Genomic DNA, 15,493 nt, shown 5'->3' on the forward strand with positions numbered 1-15,493 from the left:
ATGTCTGGGGAGTGGAGGGGTTGCTGGAGATTGAGTTCAATCACGTAGCCGATTATCTAGTCAATCTTGCCTACATGATGAAACCACAAAAAGACCTCTGAATGCTGAGACCCAGTTGAGCTCCCTGGGATGGGAGTCATACTTCTGAGTGCTCAGAGGGTGACACAGAAGCTTTGTGAATTGGGCCCTCTCATGGGTTTTTTTTGAGATGGTTCCTCCTTTATAATAAACAATTATAGAAAGTACAGTGCTTTTTTAGTGCTTTGAGTTGGTCTATGAGTTATTGAACCTGAGAGAGTAATGGGAGCCCCTGGATGTGTAGCCAGTTGGTCAGAAGTGTGAGTGGCCTGGGAGCCCTGGAGCTTGCAGTGGGTGCCTGAAGGGAGGACAGTTTTGTGGAAGACTGCGCCCTTAACTTGTGAAATGTGACCCAAGTCCAGGTGGCTGGTGTCAAAACTGCATTGCCTTATACTGTGGCTCAGAGCGTGTGACAGAGATGAGAATTTGTCATTTCTGCTTGGAGAAGTCAGTTTTTGGGGTGTGACTAATTTTTGCTCTGGGACCCAGATTTCACCCCCCTAGAGTTGAGAGTTCTGCCCTTGTGTTTTATTTTCTGCTTTTGGCTAGAGATGTGAATGAGGGCGAGAAAACTATTGCCTGGGGATTGAAAACCAGGCCACAATGAAGTGGGTCCCCCAAAGCCAAAAGTCCTGTCTGTGTTTTCCTCTTGTAGGGAGATTGGCAGGTGGGGTCAGAGGCTACGTGCATAAAGTATCTCAATTTTCCTCCAGAGTTTGTGCTACTTAATGGCCCTGCATAAATACTTCTACAAGAGCCAACAAATTAATGACTCATAAGACCCTTTAAAGCATTGGAAGCAGCAAAGAAACTGAAAAGGAGATCTAATTTGTTTGGTTCAGAGTTATTGGTATCAAGCTGGGTTTGGTGTCTTTTGTTTACTCATTTGTTTCCAAAAATAAATTTTGGGAAAACAAACCATTAAGGATAAAAGAAGCTCCAGTGTCCTTGAAACTGTTTGAGAAACAGGTAAAAAGGCGATAAAATATAAAATGTATTATGGCTGAGGGTTTTTCTAATGCCAAGCACAACAGCAGTAGACAGAAGCACAAACTGTGGACAATTGACCTTGGCTGGATCATGCCTTCCTCCCAATTTCCCAGGGCGGAGTGTCCCATTATGTAGAAATAAAAAAGAAATGCATTGTGTCCAGAGCCTGGAATGTGGGGTCCCCTGGGAATATTCATTTCAGTTATACAACAAATATTTATTAAGCCTAGATTGTGCCTGGCCTATCTTGAGCTACTTTTATTAGAAGCCTTCTCTCAGAGACTTTAAATATCTCTACAACCCACATATAGCAGCTCCAATGTTTTGATGTCATACAAAATTAGGCCAGAGTCATACTTCCATCACCCACCAGCTCTGTGACCATGGGCAACCTCAGCTTCCTCATTTGTGAAAAATGAGTTGTAGTGGGTTAAACAGTTTCCTCCAAAAATTCATGTCTACTGGAAACTCAGAACGTGAATGTATTTGGAAATAGGGTCTTTGCAGATGAAATTAGTTAAGGATCTCAAGGTGAAATCATTCTGGATTTAGGGTTGGCTGTAAATCTAATGATGGGTTTCTATATAAGAAGGGGAGAGGATACAGAGAGACACACAGAGAGAAAGACCATGTGATTATGGAGGCAGAGATTGCAGTGATGCATCTACAAGTCCGTGAACAGCAAGAACCGGCAATGACCATCAGGAGCTAGAAGAGTCACGGAACAGATTCTCCTCCAGAACCAGAAGGAACTAACCCTCCCAACACCTAGATCTGAGACTTCTGGCCTCCAGAACTCTGCAAGAATACATTTCTGTTGTTTTGAGCCACACAGCTTGTGGTCATTTTTTTTTTTTTTTTTTTTTTTTTTACAGCAGCCCTAGGAAACTAATGCACTACTCCAAATAGAATTATGGCCCAGTAAATGAAAAGATGGATGCCAGCATTTGATGGATTTAGACATTCAACCAGTGCTAATTCTTCTTTCCTTTCTAGGCTGATTGAATAGGTAACATTGGAGCTATGGGTTAGTTTTCAACTTCATCTATCATCTTCCTGATTTATTCATTGAAAAAGGTTTGAATGTAGTAGGCTCAACCTTTTTGCCCCAGTTTGGGTATCCGCTTTTGAGCTTTCCCATTTATTTTTGTGTGTGTAACAGACATCATTGGTGCCCTGCCCACAGGCCCTCAGCTCTCCTCATTTTTATGCACGTGGACTCATGCAGTGGTGTAACTACAGCAGCTGCAGTCCTTCCTGAGAGCTCTCTCTGACTGTTGGCACCTGCTTGACTCACACATGGGACAGAAAGTTGAACACCCCCTCCTCCCACAGGAACATCCTTCAACCAATGACCGATGGGAATCAGTGCAGACATTTCCCAGCTCCCTTGCTCGCAGCTGGGATGAGTCTGAGCCACATGTCACACTGTTTTCCGGAGTCCCCAGCAGGACCGAGCTTCACTCTCCCACAGCAGTGAGCTGCTTGGTAACCCACACATTACTAGGTTTCTTCCTGTGTTAGCTTCCTGTGGCTGCCATAATGTAAGACCACAAACTTGGTGGCTTGAAACAGTAGCTATTATTCCCTCCTCATTCTGGAGGCCAGAAGTCTAAAAATCAATATCGCTGAGCTGAAATAAGTGTCTACAGAGCCATGCTCCCTCAATAGTCTCTAGAGGTGAAGCTATTCCTGGCCTTTTCCAGTTTCTGGTGGCTGTTGGCTAATCCTTGGAGTTTCTTGGTTTGTGGCTGCATCACTCCAGTCTCTGCCTCCTTCTTCACCTTGCCTTCTCTTCTGTTATGCAACAAATATTTGTTAAGCCTAGATTGTGCCTGGCCTACCTTGAGCTACTTTTACTAGCTCAAGCGATCTTCCTGTCTCAGCCTCCCAAAGTGCTGGGGTTACAGGTGTGAGCCAACCACACCTGGCCCCCTGGTAGGTCCTTCATCACGGTGGAGAAGGGTGAAGATTTCTGTAGTCAAATCTCTATTTCCCTTTTATAAGGATACACGTGATCGTATTAAGGACTCATCCAGATAATCCAAGATAATCTCCCTGCCCCAAGGACTTCAATTTAATAATATCTGCAAAGTCCCCTTTTTTTTCCACCTAAAGTGTATTAGGTCATTCTTGTATTGCTATAAAGAAATACCTGACACTGAGTAATTTATAAGAAAAGAGGTTTAATTGGCTCATGGTTCTGCAGGCTGTACAGGAAGCACAGCGGCATCTGCTTTTGGGGAGGCCTCAGAAAGCTTCCAATCATGGTGGAAGGTGAAGGGGGAGGAGGCGTCTCACATGGTGAAAGCAAAAGAGAGTTGGGGGAGGTGCCACCCACTTTTAAATGACCAGATCTCACAAGAAACCGCTCACTATGTGTATTACTCTGTTCTCATGCGGCTAATAAAGACATACCCAAGACTAGGTAACTTATAAAGAAAAAGAGGTTCAATGGACTTACAGTTCTACGTGGCTGGGGAGGCCTCACAATCATAGCGGAGGGTGAAGGGGAAGAAAAACACATCTTATAATGAGGCAGGCAAGAGAGTGTGTGCAAGGGAACTCCCCTTTATAAAACCATCAGGTCAAAAAAAATTGTGTGCTATAAAATAATTGTGCAGTATCCATACAATGGAATATTACTCAGCCATCAAAAGGAGAGATGCACTGACACACGCTACAATGTGGACCGTGAGACTTATTCACTATCACCAGAACAGCATAGGAAAGACCCACCCCGATGATTCAATTACTTCCACCAGGTCCCTCGCATGACACATGGGAATTATGGGAGCTATAATTGAAGATGAGATTTGGGTGGGGACAGAGTCAAACCATATCGCTATGGCAAAGACAGCACCAAGGGGATGGTGCAAAACCATTCATGAGACATCCACCCCTGTGATCCAGTCACCTCCCGCCAGGCCTCACCTCCAATACTGGGGATTACATTTCAACCTGAGATTTGGGTAGGGACAAATATCCAAACTATATCATATGGTAACATTCATAGGTTTCAGGAATTAAGATGTGAACATCTGACCCACCACACTCCCCTTTCTCTCCTTACTTCCTATTCATCTATCAGTGCTTCCTGGGGATCAATTTCCCAATAAACTCCTTACTCTCAACTCTTTGCCCTCAGCATGCGCATCTGGAGGGACCTCACCTCAGATCATTTCATAGGGAATGAGAGCCAACCTTTCAAGGAATCATTTATTAATTTATTGTACTCACATTCCACTAGCAATTGTACTTACATGAGTCTGAACAAGGTTGTCAAATTCTATGAGGGTTGTTAATTAGCTCACAACCATAATGCCAAGTTGGAGGGGGTGATTGGCTTGAATAGGCTTTTGAGTGGTAATAACCCAAGAAAAAGAAACGAGGGAGAAGCCTACTGGGGACTCTCACTGCTACTTGAAACACCTCTCAGCCTCACTCTGTGATTTATGATTTGATAGATCTAGCAAGAGAGAAGTTGGGGTGGGAGAATCACAGACCCTCATAGCTGTGGATGGTCACTTGCAGTGGGTTGGGAGGGTAGGTGGTGAAATCTTAGGAACAGATGACACAGGTGAACTCTTCCTGGTAGGTACTTTTTTTGTTTGTTTGTTTCTGTTTTTTCCTTAAGAGACAGGGTCTTCCTGTTTTCCAGACTGGAGTACAGCAGTGCAATCATAGCTCCCTGCAGCCTCTACCTCCTGGGCTCAAGCAATCCTCCTGCCACAGCCTCCTGAGTAGCAGGGACTACAGGTGTTCACCACCATGCCTGGCTTATTTTTTATTTTTGTAGAGATGGGGTCTCACTACATTGCCCTGGCTGGTCTTAAACTCCTGGGCTCAAGCAATCTTCCCACCTCAGTCCCCACCCCCAAAATGCTGGGATTATAGGTGTGAGCCATTGTGCCCAGCCCCCGATAGGTCTTTCATCAGGGTGGAGAAGAATGAGAGCAACTCTGGTTTCCAGGAGCTCTGTAATCTGTGCACCAACGTCAAGGTCAAGACTCCCTGGTTAAGGCTTTCATCTTTCACCGGAGGGGCTGAAAGGCAATGCACTCTGCTTGGAGATATTTACTTGTTTATTCACTTGATTGTTCATTCATTGATTCATTCATTCATTCCTTTTCCCTTCTGTTGAGCAAGTACCTATTGAATACCTGCCCTGTGCCCGGCAGTGGGGGCTCCTGTAGATCAGAGGAGAGAGAACCAGGGAAGGCTGTCCTGAGGAAGTGACATTCAAGTAAAGACCCCAAGGAGTGAGTTAGCCAGACCAGGAGCAGAGGGAGCCAGAGAGCATCTCCCGAAGACCTCCATGAAATACCTTGAGGCAGAAGAGGAAAGACCTTGGAGGGCTGGGAGGGGCAGGGAAAACAAAGAGTCCAGTTTTCTTGAGCACCACGATGACTGCAGGTCAGAGCTGGAGATCCAGGCAGGGGCCAGCTCTGGAGCTCTGTTGAGGGGTTTGCATCATTCAAAACTCAGTGCAAAGTCACAGGAGGTCTGGGAGAGAGAGACAAGAGCTGATGGATGTTTTAAGAACATCACTCAGCTGGGCACGGTGGCTTATGACTGTAATACCAGCACTTTGGGAGGCTGAGGTGGGCGGATCACAAGGTCAAGAGATGGAGACCATCCTGGCCAACATGGGGAAACCCCGTCTCTACTAAAAATACAAAAATTAGCTGGGTGTGGTGGCACATGCCTGTAATCCCAGCTACTCGGGAGGCTGAGGCAGGAGAATCGCTTGAACCTGGGAGGTAGAGGTTGCAGTGAGCTGAGATCGCGCCACTGTACTCCAGCCTGGTGACAGAGTGAGACTCCATCTCAAAAAAAAAAAAAAAAAAAATCACTCATCACTCACCCTGGTCACTACCTCCTGAGTGCTCCAGGAAGGGTGAGGGCAGGAACTGGTGAGGCTGCTGTGGGCCTCTGGGTGTGATGTGGTGGGAGCTGGATGCATGGCACTTTGGCTGCATTATCTGTGATGGGCTGAATGCTGTCCCCTGCAAATCCCTCTACCGAAGCCCTAACTCTCAGTACCACAGAATGTGACTGCATTTGAAGAGAGGGTCTTTAAAGAGGGGATTAAGGTAAAATGAGGTCATCGGGGTGGGCTTTAATCCAATCTGCCTGGTGTCCTTATGAGAAGAGGAGATTAATAGCCATTTATGCCTAGTGTTCCATTACTGGAACACTAAGCATGTGAGAATTATTTATATCCTACTGCTCAAGGTCATCGCAGGGGTCTGATTGCAAAAATTCAAAAAATTGCAACCTCAGGTATAAATGGGTTAAGACACAGACCCACACAAAGGGATGCCCATAGGAGGATGTGGGGAGAAGACGGCTGTCGGCAAGCCAAGGAAGGAGGCCTCAGGAGAAACCAACCCTAGTGATAGATACCTTGATCTTGGATTTCCAGCCTCCAGAACTGTGAGAAAATAAACGTCTGTTGTTGAAACCACCCTGTTCATGGTGCTTGTTAGGGCAGCCTGAGTTGACTCATGCACCCTGTGTGAGCTAAAATTGGGCCAGCCCAGGTGATCCAGCCTCTCTCCTTCTCCTCCTGCTTTGTCCAAATGTCCCAGCACCTCTCTATTGTTCACAGCAGCCTCTTAGCCATAAAGGACATATCTCCCATGGACTTGCCTGCTGGAGCATCCTCCCACCAGCAGACAAGTCCTGGTCTCTGGAAAGCCTGTTGGCTCTCTGTCCTCTGCCGCCTGCCTCCCAGAATTATCATGCACTGACTCTTTCCAGATGAACTCACTGAAAAATTCTGAACTACCCCTCTGCTGCCCCAACTCGCCTACACACTTATGGCAATTCCCCAACCAAACAAATGTCACTTTTACGTTATGCAGACAGACCAAATGAGCATTTAGCAGAGAAAGGGACTTCTTCTTCTTCTTCTTTTTTTTTTTTTTTTTTTGCAAATCATATAACTCTAAATTACCTTCAATTTCCTAAATGGAATTTGGCTCGAGATTCACTCTGGTATGGAGTAGTCTGTAATGAGATTATATTATGTTTGGGGGAAAACATTCAAATGACCAAGATAATTAATTTTGCATAACAACCAACATATAGCAAGCTCCAGAGCCTGGAACTCAAAGCCTGCAACCTGCAGGGGCCCCTGGGGGTGATCAGGCTTCTTTCAAAATACAGCAACAAAGGCCATTCTGGGGACCCGTGCAATGCCCGGGTTTTAAAGCTGGAGATGTCGGGTTCTTTCTCTTCTGGCTACTGTCTTCATATTTTCTCAGCAGCTGTCATTTGCTGTAGGAGCTGTCCTAGGTTTGGAAAGACAAAAGAAGCCCCATGGCTCAATAGAGCATTCTGGAAGAGCTTCACTGTGAGGAATTTTTTGAGAACCGTCCCTAAGATTTCAAAACATTTGGTGCTGTTTCAGGGCCCAGCTGATGCGAGGGTGGGGTGTGTGTGTGTGTGTGTATATGTTTATCTTGAAAAGGAAAGAATAAGATCAAACGCTCCTCTCATCTTTGAATCTTCATTGTCAGGTGGCTTTATTTGTATATTCGACTTGTCTGAATATCTGGGAAGAATCTGACACAGTGACGATTTTCTGGTTCTGATTCACTGTGAAAATCACCTCGGAAATAGCCAGGACCTGGCATCTCCCCACCTCCACCCCTTGCACCTCTTGGCTGTGTCTAATTCTAACACAGTTTAGAATATGCATCAGCCTGGGAGCCAGAGAACCTACCTTTTCACTTAGGATCTGCCTCTAGCTGTCTGCATGGTCTCAAAAATAAATTCCTGCACCCAAACAAATCCTTGTCCATGAATGTTCATAGAAGCACTATTTGCAATAACCAAAAGGTGGGAGCAACCCCCATGTCCACCAATGAATGAGTGGATAAATAATTGTGTAGTATACATACAATGGAATGTTACTCAGCCATCAAAAGGAGAGATGCACTGACACACGCTACAATGTGGATGAGACTCGAGGACATTATGCAGAGTGAAAGAAGCCAGAGACAAAAGATCACATATTGTATAATTCCATTTATATGAAATACTCAGAATAGGTAAATCCATAGAGATAGAAAACAGATTTGTGCATGCCAGGGGCTGCAGAGAGGGAGTGCAGAATGACGGCTTAATGAATGTGGGGCTTTATTTTGTGGTGATGAAATGTTTTGGAACTAGATAGTGGTGTCGGTTGCCCAACATTGTGAATGTACTAAATGCCACTGAGTCGTAAACTTTAAATTTCAAAGTGAATTGTGCAATTAAAATGCTTACTTTTATATTATCTGAATTTCACCTCGATTAAAAAAAAAGTTCCTGCCATCCTCGATCTTGCACTGGATCTTGGGGTCTTCACCTGGGAAAATTAAGGTGTTGGACTAGAAACAGGGATTGCAAACTCTTAGTCTATAGACCACATTTGGCCAGCAGATATTTAATTGGGCCTTAACAGTATTTTTTTTAACACATTCTAAACCTGAATTCCCATTTTTGATGGTCAGTTTGCAAAGATGAGCCTCCCAGCCCAACGAGCTACCCCTCCTGGTATCCATGCAATGGGGCGGTCACCTCCAACCCTGAATCCAGGCTGGCCTTTTGACCAACAGAATGCAGCAGGAGTGACACTACACAATTCCAAAGCTGGACCTCAAGGTATCTGCAGCTTCTGCCTTTACCTCATGGGATGCTCCCTCTCCGAACCCAGACACCATGCTGTGAGCAAGCCCTCACTGCATGGGGAACCACACGGAGAAGCCCCCACAGAGCAGTCCATGCCTACTGCCAGCCATGTCAACGAGCAATCTTGGACGTTACAGCCCAGCTGAGCCTCCCAGTGATACAGCCCTAGCTGATATGTATTCATAGAGAGAGAGCAGAAGAACCACCCAGCTAAGCCCAGGTAACACACAAAATCATGAGAAATAATATGATGATTATTGTTTAAGCCACGAAGTTTTGGGGTGGTTTCTCACACACCAATGGATGACAAGAACAGCTTTGACTGCTTCTTTGGTTTGTCACAGTCCTCATCTTATCTCCTACACCTGCCCACTTCATACATCTGAGCTACCTGCCTGGGCCCTGCAGGCAGCTGGCTCTGCAGACCCAGATGTGACAATGATCTCTAGGTTCCCATCCAGGTTTGCCACGTGCATATTCTCCGTGTTCCAATCTGAGCACATTGAGCGTTCATGGCCAAGATCTTTTAGGGGGTGGATAAGTCTGGATTCTCCAAAGACACAGGACCAACATTATATACATATGTATGTGTGGATGTGTGTCTCTCTCTCTATATATATATGTAGGTATATACATGTGTATGATATATTATGTGAGAGACAGAGAGATACACACACAGAGTGAAAGACAGTGAGATTTATTCTAGGAAATTGGCTCATGCAATTGTGGAGACCAGTAAGTCCAAAGTCTGCAGGGCAGACCAGCAATCTTGAGGCCTAAGGAAGAGGTGACGCTGCATCAATAGCCTGAACAGTTTGAAGAGAGTCTGCAAGCAGAATTCCATGTCAGTCTTTTTTTTCCCTGTCTCTCTCTTTTTTGAGAGTCTCGCTCTGTCACCCGGGCTGGAGTGCAGTGGCACGATCTCGGTTCACTGCAACCTCCGCCTCCCAGCTTCAAGTGATTCTTGTGCCTCAGCCTCCCGAGTAGCTGGGACCACAGGCGCACGCCACCACGTCCAGATAATTTTTATATTTTTAGTAGAGACGGGGTTTCACCATGTTGGCCAGGCTGGACTTGAACTCCTGGCCTCAAGTGATCTGCCTGTCTCGGCCTCCCAATATGCTGGGATGACAGGAATGGGCCACCACGCCCGACCTCTTTTATCTCTTAAAACCTTCAGTTAGTAGGATGAGCCCCTACCCACATTATGGAGTGGGGTAGTAATTTGCTTGACTCAAAATCTACTGACTTAAATATTCATCTCATCTAAAAATTCTCTTTACAGCCACAGCTAGGCTGCTGTTTACCATATATCTGTGTACCATGGCCTGGCCCAGTTGACACATAAAATTAACCATGCTGGAGGGTAATGAACCAACTCACTGACTCCCATTTGGCTTTCAGGTTCCCAAATTAAACATCTCCCTGGGGTCCCGTGGATCCCTTCTGCATTTCCGGGGGCACCTGTCCCCACTTTAGCATGCTTTGGCTCCCAAGGGGCCTGCACCTCACCTCTCCCTTGGGCTCCTGGAGATGATGGCCTGGAAGGCACGGGTGGCTGGAGCACTTGAGGGTTTATGTTCCCCAGAGGGACACTGGCCAATAAGTGAAGAGGTCGGGGGTGGGAGGGCAACTTGGAGCCCTAATTCTCCCTCCAGTGCTCCCTCTCCATGGGCCCAGGCTGAAGCCACACTCCACAGAGCCTTCCCGGGCTCCACCCCTTCCCTGCTAGCTCCCCACTCTCCCTCACTCCCTCCCCAGTTTCTTCTGGGGTACCCCAGTCCTCATCTCAGATTCATGTCCGCAGAACGCAACCCAGGACAGACCCTCATGTGAAGAGAGGAAAAACATTCATTAAGGAAAAAATCATCAAGCAACTTGTTCTGTGCCAAGTATGATCTCTAGACATGGAAGACAGGGAAGTGAACCAAGCCGACAAAATTCCTTCAACTCCCAAAGCTGACATCCTTCCATTCAGCTGGGACTCCAAGGTTTTTCCAAGCGAGGGGTAGAATATATACGTCTATGCTGAGAGCGCTGGCCTCACTTTGTTACTGTCAGTCCGGCCTTATACCTACAAGGCCTTGGTGAGAAGGTGGCCCTCTGTTTTGACTCGATTTGTGCGTTTTGTGTTCCCCATTACCATTTCAGTTTCTTGCTCTTACAAATAAAGGAATAAAGTGTACATTACATGCAGCCGCCAGTGCCATGCGGGTCTCACTCTTTATGCAGCAAAACCAAGCCCCGAAGGCTCTCTATGCTCCCCGTGCTGCTAGCGAGGGTGGATTCGAGGCTGCCAGCATGTCCAGACCCCCCTTGTCTCCGCATGCCTTCTCCCTGCAGCCTCACCCCAACCTTACCGAAGCAAGATCAAAGCACAAATAACTCCTAATGTGGGCTTTACTGTTCCTTCCCACGATCAGAGGTCATGCATGACCCAGAGTGACACGCAGTGTGATCGCTGACATTATAGATACACGTAGAGATGCGTTAGTGTTTGGTGACGAATATGGAAATTCAATAAAAGGCAAGTTAATTAAAACAGAACAAGATGTGGCCTGGGGCAGGGAAATGTAACTGTCGATTGTATGACCGAGATTTCAGCTACAAGGGGAGTGGGAGGTTTTCTCTTTCTTCCTGTGTTTCTTTGGGGTCTGTTTGGCAAAGGCAGATTCTGAGTTTGAGGGGTAGGGAGTGAAGGGTCTAGGCTGGGATGCGTGTGTGTGGTGCACACGTATGTGGCTGGTCCCGGCGTGGGTTCCTGATGAAGAAGTACTCACAGCCCATGAGCTCCTTGACAACCAGGAGGACAATCCTGGTTTGTCCTTGCTTAGAATCCCAGTGTAGACGCGGTGCCTGGTACTGACTAAGAGTATTTCTTACTCAAGCCAACAGTGATGTTTTGAAACAAAACACCCTGGTTTGGGTTGAATTGTGTCTTGCCCCTTCCCAGTTCATATGTTGACATCTTAACCCCCAGGACCTCAGAACATAACTACATTTGGATATAGGGTCTTTACAGAGGTAATGAAGGTGAAGCGAGGTCGTTAGATTGGGTCCTAACCCAATAGGACTGGTGTCCTTATAAGAAGAGAAGATCAGGCTGGGCGCGGTGGCTCACACCTGTAATCCCAACACTTTGGGAGGCCGAAGTGGGTGCATCACTTGAGGTCAGGAGTTTAAAACCTGCCTGGGCAATATGGTGAAACCCTGTCTCTACTAAAAATTTAAAAATTAGCTAGCTGTGGTGGCACAAGCCTGTAATCCCAGCCACTGGGGAGGCTGAGGCAGGAGAAGCACTTGAACCTCGGAGATGGAGGTTGCAGAGAGTAGAGATTGCACCATTGCACTCCAGCCTGGGTGACAGTGAGAGTCTGTCTCAAAAAAAAAAAAAAAAGGAGAAGAAGAAAGAAGAAGAAGAAGGAAGAAGAAGGAAGAAGGAGGAGGAGGAGGAGGAGGAGGAGGAGAAAGAAGAAAGAAGAAAGAAGGAAGAAAGAAGAAGGAAGAAGGAAGAAGAAGAAGAAGAAGATCAGGCCAGGCACAGTGGCTCATGCCTGTAATTCCAGAACTTTGGGAGGCTGAGGAGAGAGGATTGCTGGAGGCCAGGAGTTCGAGACCAGCCTAGGTAACATAGCAAGACTTCTCTAATAAAAATAAAATAAATTAGCAAGGCATGGCACCATGTGCCTGTAGTCCCAGCTACTCAGGAGGCCGAGGCTGGAGGAAGCTTGAGCTCAAGAGGTTGAGCAGCAGTGAGCCATGATCATGCCACTACACTCCAGTCTGGGCAATGGTACATGACTCAAAAAATTAAAAACAAACAAACAAACAAAAAAGGAGATCATGACACAGACATGCACAGAGGGACAACCATGTGAAGACACGGGGAGAGGATGGCTTCTACAAGTCAAGGAGAGAGGGCTCAGGAGAAACCAACCCTGCAGACACCTTGATCTTGGACTTCCAGCCTCCAGAATTGTGAGAAAATGAATTTCTATCATTTAAGGGGCCCGGTCTGTGGTACGTTGTTTTGGTGGCTCCAGTAAATGAATATACACCCCAACCATTTATCATTGCTCAGGGGTCTATGGGTGGGCTGGGTGGCTCTGCTGAACTGGGCTGAGCTCACCTATGCCAGAGCTTGGGTGGCCATTGGCAGGTCCTTGATGGGCTATGATCCACATGGCCTCCCATGCTCCAGCAGAGAGCCTGGGCTTGTTGTCATGGCAATGGCAGGGTTGCAAGACAGAGGGCACTAGTGCACAGACTTCTTGAGACTTAGATTCCCAATGGGGATGTCATAACTTCTGCTGCCTCCTATTGGCCAAAGCAAATCACATGATCAGCTTAGATTCAAGAGGCGGGAAACAGACCCCACCTCTTAGTGGGAGATGCTACAGAGTCAGAAAGCAAAGGGATTTGAAGGCCTGGATTTAGAGAGGGGTCTAGAGAAACAGGGTCATGTTTGCCATCAGTCTAGAGGATTACTGAGCATTTCCTTTTGAATGTAAAAATCTGAACTTAAAATGTTTGAGTAATCTGGGCCCAGCGCTGTGGCTCACGCCTGTAATCCCAGTACTTTGGGAGGCTGAGGTGGGCAGATCACGAGGTCAAGAGATTGAGACCATCCTGGCCAACACAGTGAAACCCCTCTCTACTAAAAATACAAAAATTAGCTGGGCGTGGTGGCAGGCACCTGTAGTCCCAGCTGTTCGGGAGGCTGAGGCATGAGATTCACTGGAACCCGGGAGGTGGAAGTTGCAGTGAGCCAAGATCGTGTCACTGCACTCCAGCCTAGTGACAGAGCGAGACTCCATCTCAAAAAAAAAAAAAAAAAAAAAAGTTTGAGTAATCTGGAAGCCAATTATCCACACTAAAAAATTATCCACATTAATCGGGAAGCCAATTATCCACATTAAAAACATTAAAAATTCTCACTGGAGCCCAAAAGTTCGAGGCTGCAGTGAGCTGTGATTGCACTCTAGCCTGGGTGCAAGAGCAAGACCCTGTCCCCAAAATGCTAAATAAATAAGTAAGTAAATAAATAAATAAATAAAATGATTCTTGGCTTTACAGCAGGATTCACCATAGGATCTCCCAGTTCCAGAAGCATCCCAGCGTGTCTAAGGGATCACTGGCAGGGCATTCACTCCTGGCTGGGATCGAGGAGCTCGGAGGTACTTACGAGGGACAGAAATGCTTAGACACGGAGTTAGGAGGCCCTGCCAAGCAGTCATCGATCAGAGAGGAAGATACGGCTCCCTGAAATTAAGTCCAAAGGAAAACCCAGAATCGACCCACAACATTTCCAGTGACAGGGCTTTTAAGGTTTATGGTACAACCCAGGAAATCTATACATGTTAAATAACAGAGGTGGGATAAGCCCTGGTTTGAGGCCAACAAGAAAAGCTCTATCTCGGCTGCAAGAGTCAAGATTTCAGGCCAGTCACAGTGGCTCACACCTGTAATCCCAATACTTTGGGAGCCTGAGGTGGGAGGATCACTTAAGCCCAGGAGTTCAAGACCAGCCTGGACAACATAGTGAGATCCTATCTCTACAAAAAATTTTAAAAATGAGCCTGGTGTGGTGGCACGTTTGACCTGTACTCAAAGCTACCTGGGAGGCTGAAGCAAGAGGATCGCTTGAGCCTAGGAGTTCAAGGCTGCAGTGAGCTATGATTGCACCACTGCACCCCTGCCTGAGTAACAAAGCAAAACTCTGTCTCCAAAAAATAAAAAGAGTTCAGGCTGCAGCTGAAGTGCCACTTCCTCCCAAAGTCCTTGTCTGGGTCTTCAGCTAAAAGCAAGTGGCTATGCTCTGGTTTCTCAGACTCCTGAACTCTTCTCCAAGGTAGCACTTCTCACACGTGGCCACTGCACCTGCCCCTGTAGGCTTTGCCGTTTGCCGATTGCAAACTGCATGAGGGCAGGAAGCTTACTGGGATCATTTTCCCAGCAAGTGGGAAGCCCACCATAGACATCTGTCCATTGACTCTCCCATGCCCCCTTACTTCTAAATCCCTTTGCTTTCTGACTTGGTAGCATCTCCCACCAAGAGGTGGGGTCTGTTTCCTGCCTCTTGAATCTAAGCTGATCATGTGATTTGCTTTGGCCAATAGGAGGCAGCAGAAGTTATGACATCCCCATTGGGAGTCTAAGTCTCAAGAAGTCTGTGCGCTAGTGCCCTCTGTCTTGCAACCCTGGCATTGCCATGACAACAAGGGGGAAGAGCTCCATTGTTTTGGGGGAAGAAACTGAGAGTAGCCGCATTGAGCAACGTACAACATCCCTCCTCGGCAGCCCCATTCCTTTAGGACAGCCTTGGAAAGAAGCAGATATCTATTTACAAGGAAATAAAAAGGTTTGCATTTCTAATGGGCTAGGTACCATTAAGTGGAAGCTGTCCTCAGCCTGCGTGCCAGGGGTGTGGGAGAGGCAGACGGTGAAACTGATCGGCTCTGGAAGCTAAAACTAATACAACACTCCCCACCCACCCTGTCAGCTGAGGTGCAGCACCAAGGAACTCACTGTCTGGAGGGAGGTCCTAAACCAAACCCTGGTTGGGTTTATAGCTTTGTTTGAACTCGGCTTTGTCCAGCCAAATATGTCTCAACAGCTCTGAAATATGTGAGCACATTCCTTGAACGCTGGTAATTTAGTCCCAATTGCTACTTGCTGGTGGAACACAGCAACCGAAAATAAACAAGATTCATACTTATTTTCAAGCACGTTGCAATATGAG

This window comes from Macaca mulatta, chromosome 3 (genome assembly GCF_049350105.2).
Source record: "Macaca mulatta isolate MMU2019108-1 chromosome 3, T2T-MMU8v2.0, whole genome shotgun sequence".
NCBI lineage: Eukaryota > Metazoa > Chordata > Mammalia > Primates > Cercopithecidae > Macaca > Macaca mulatta.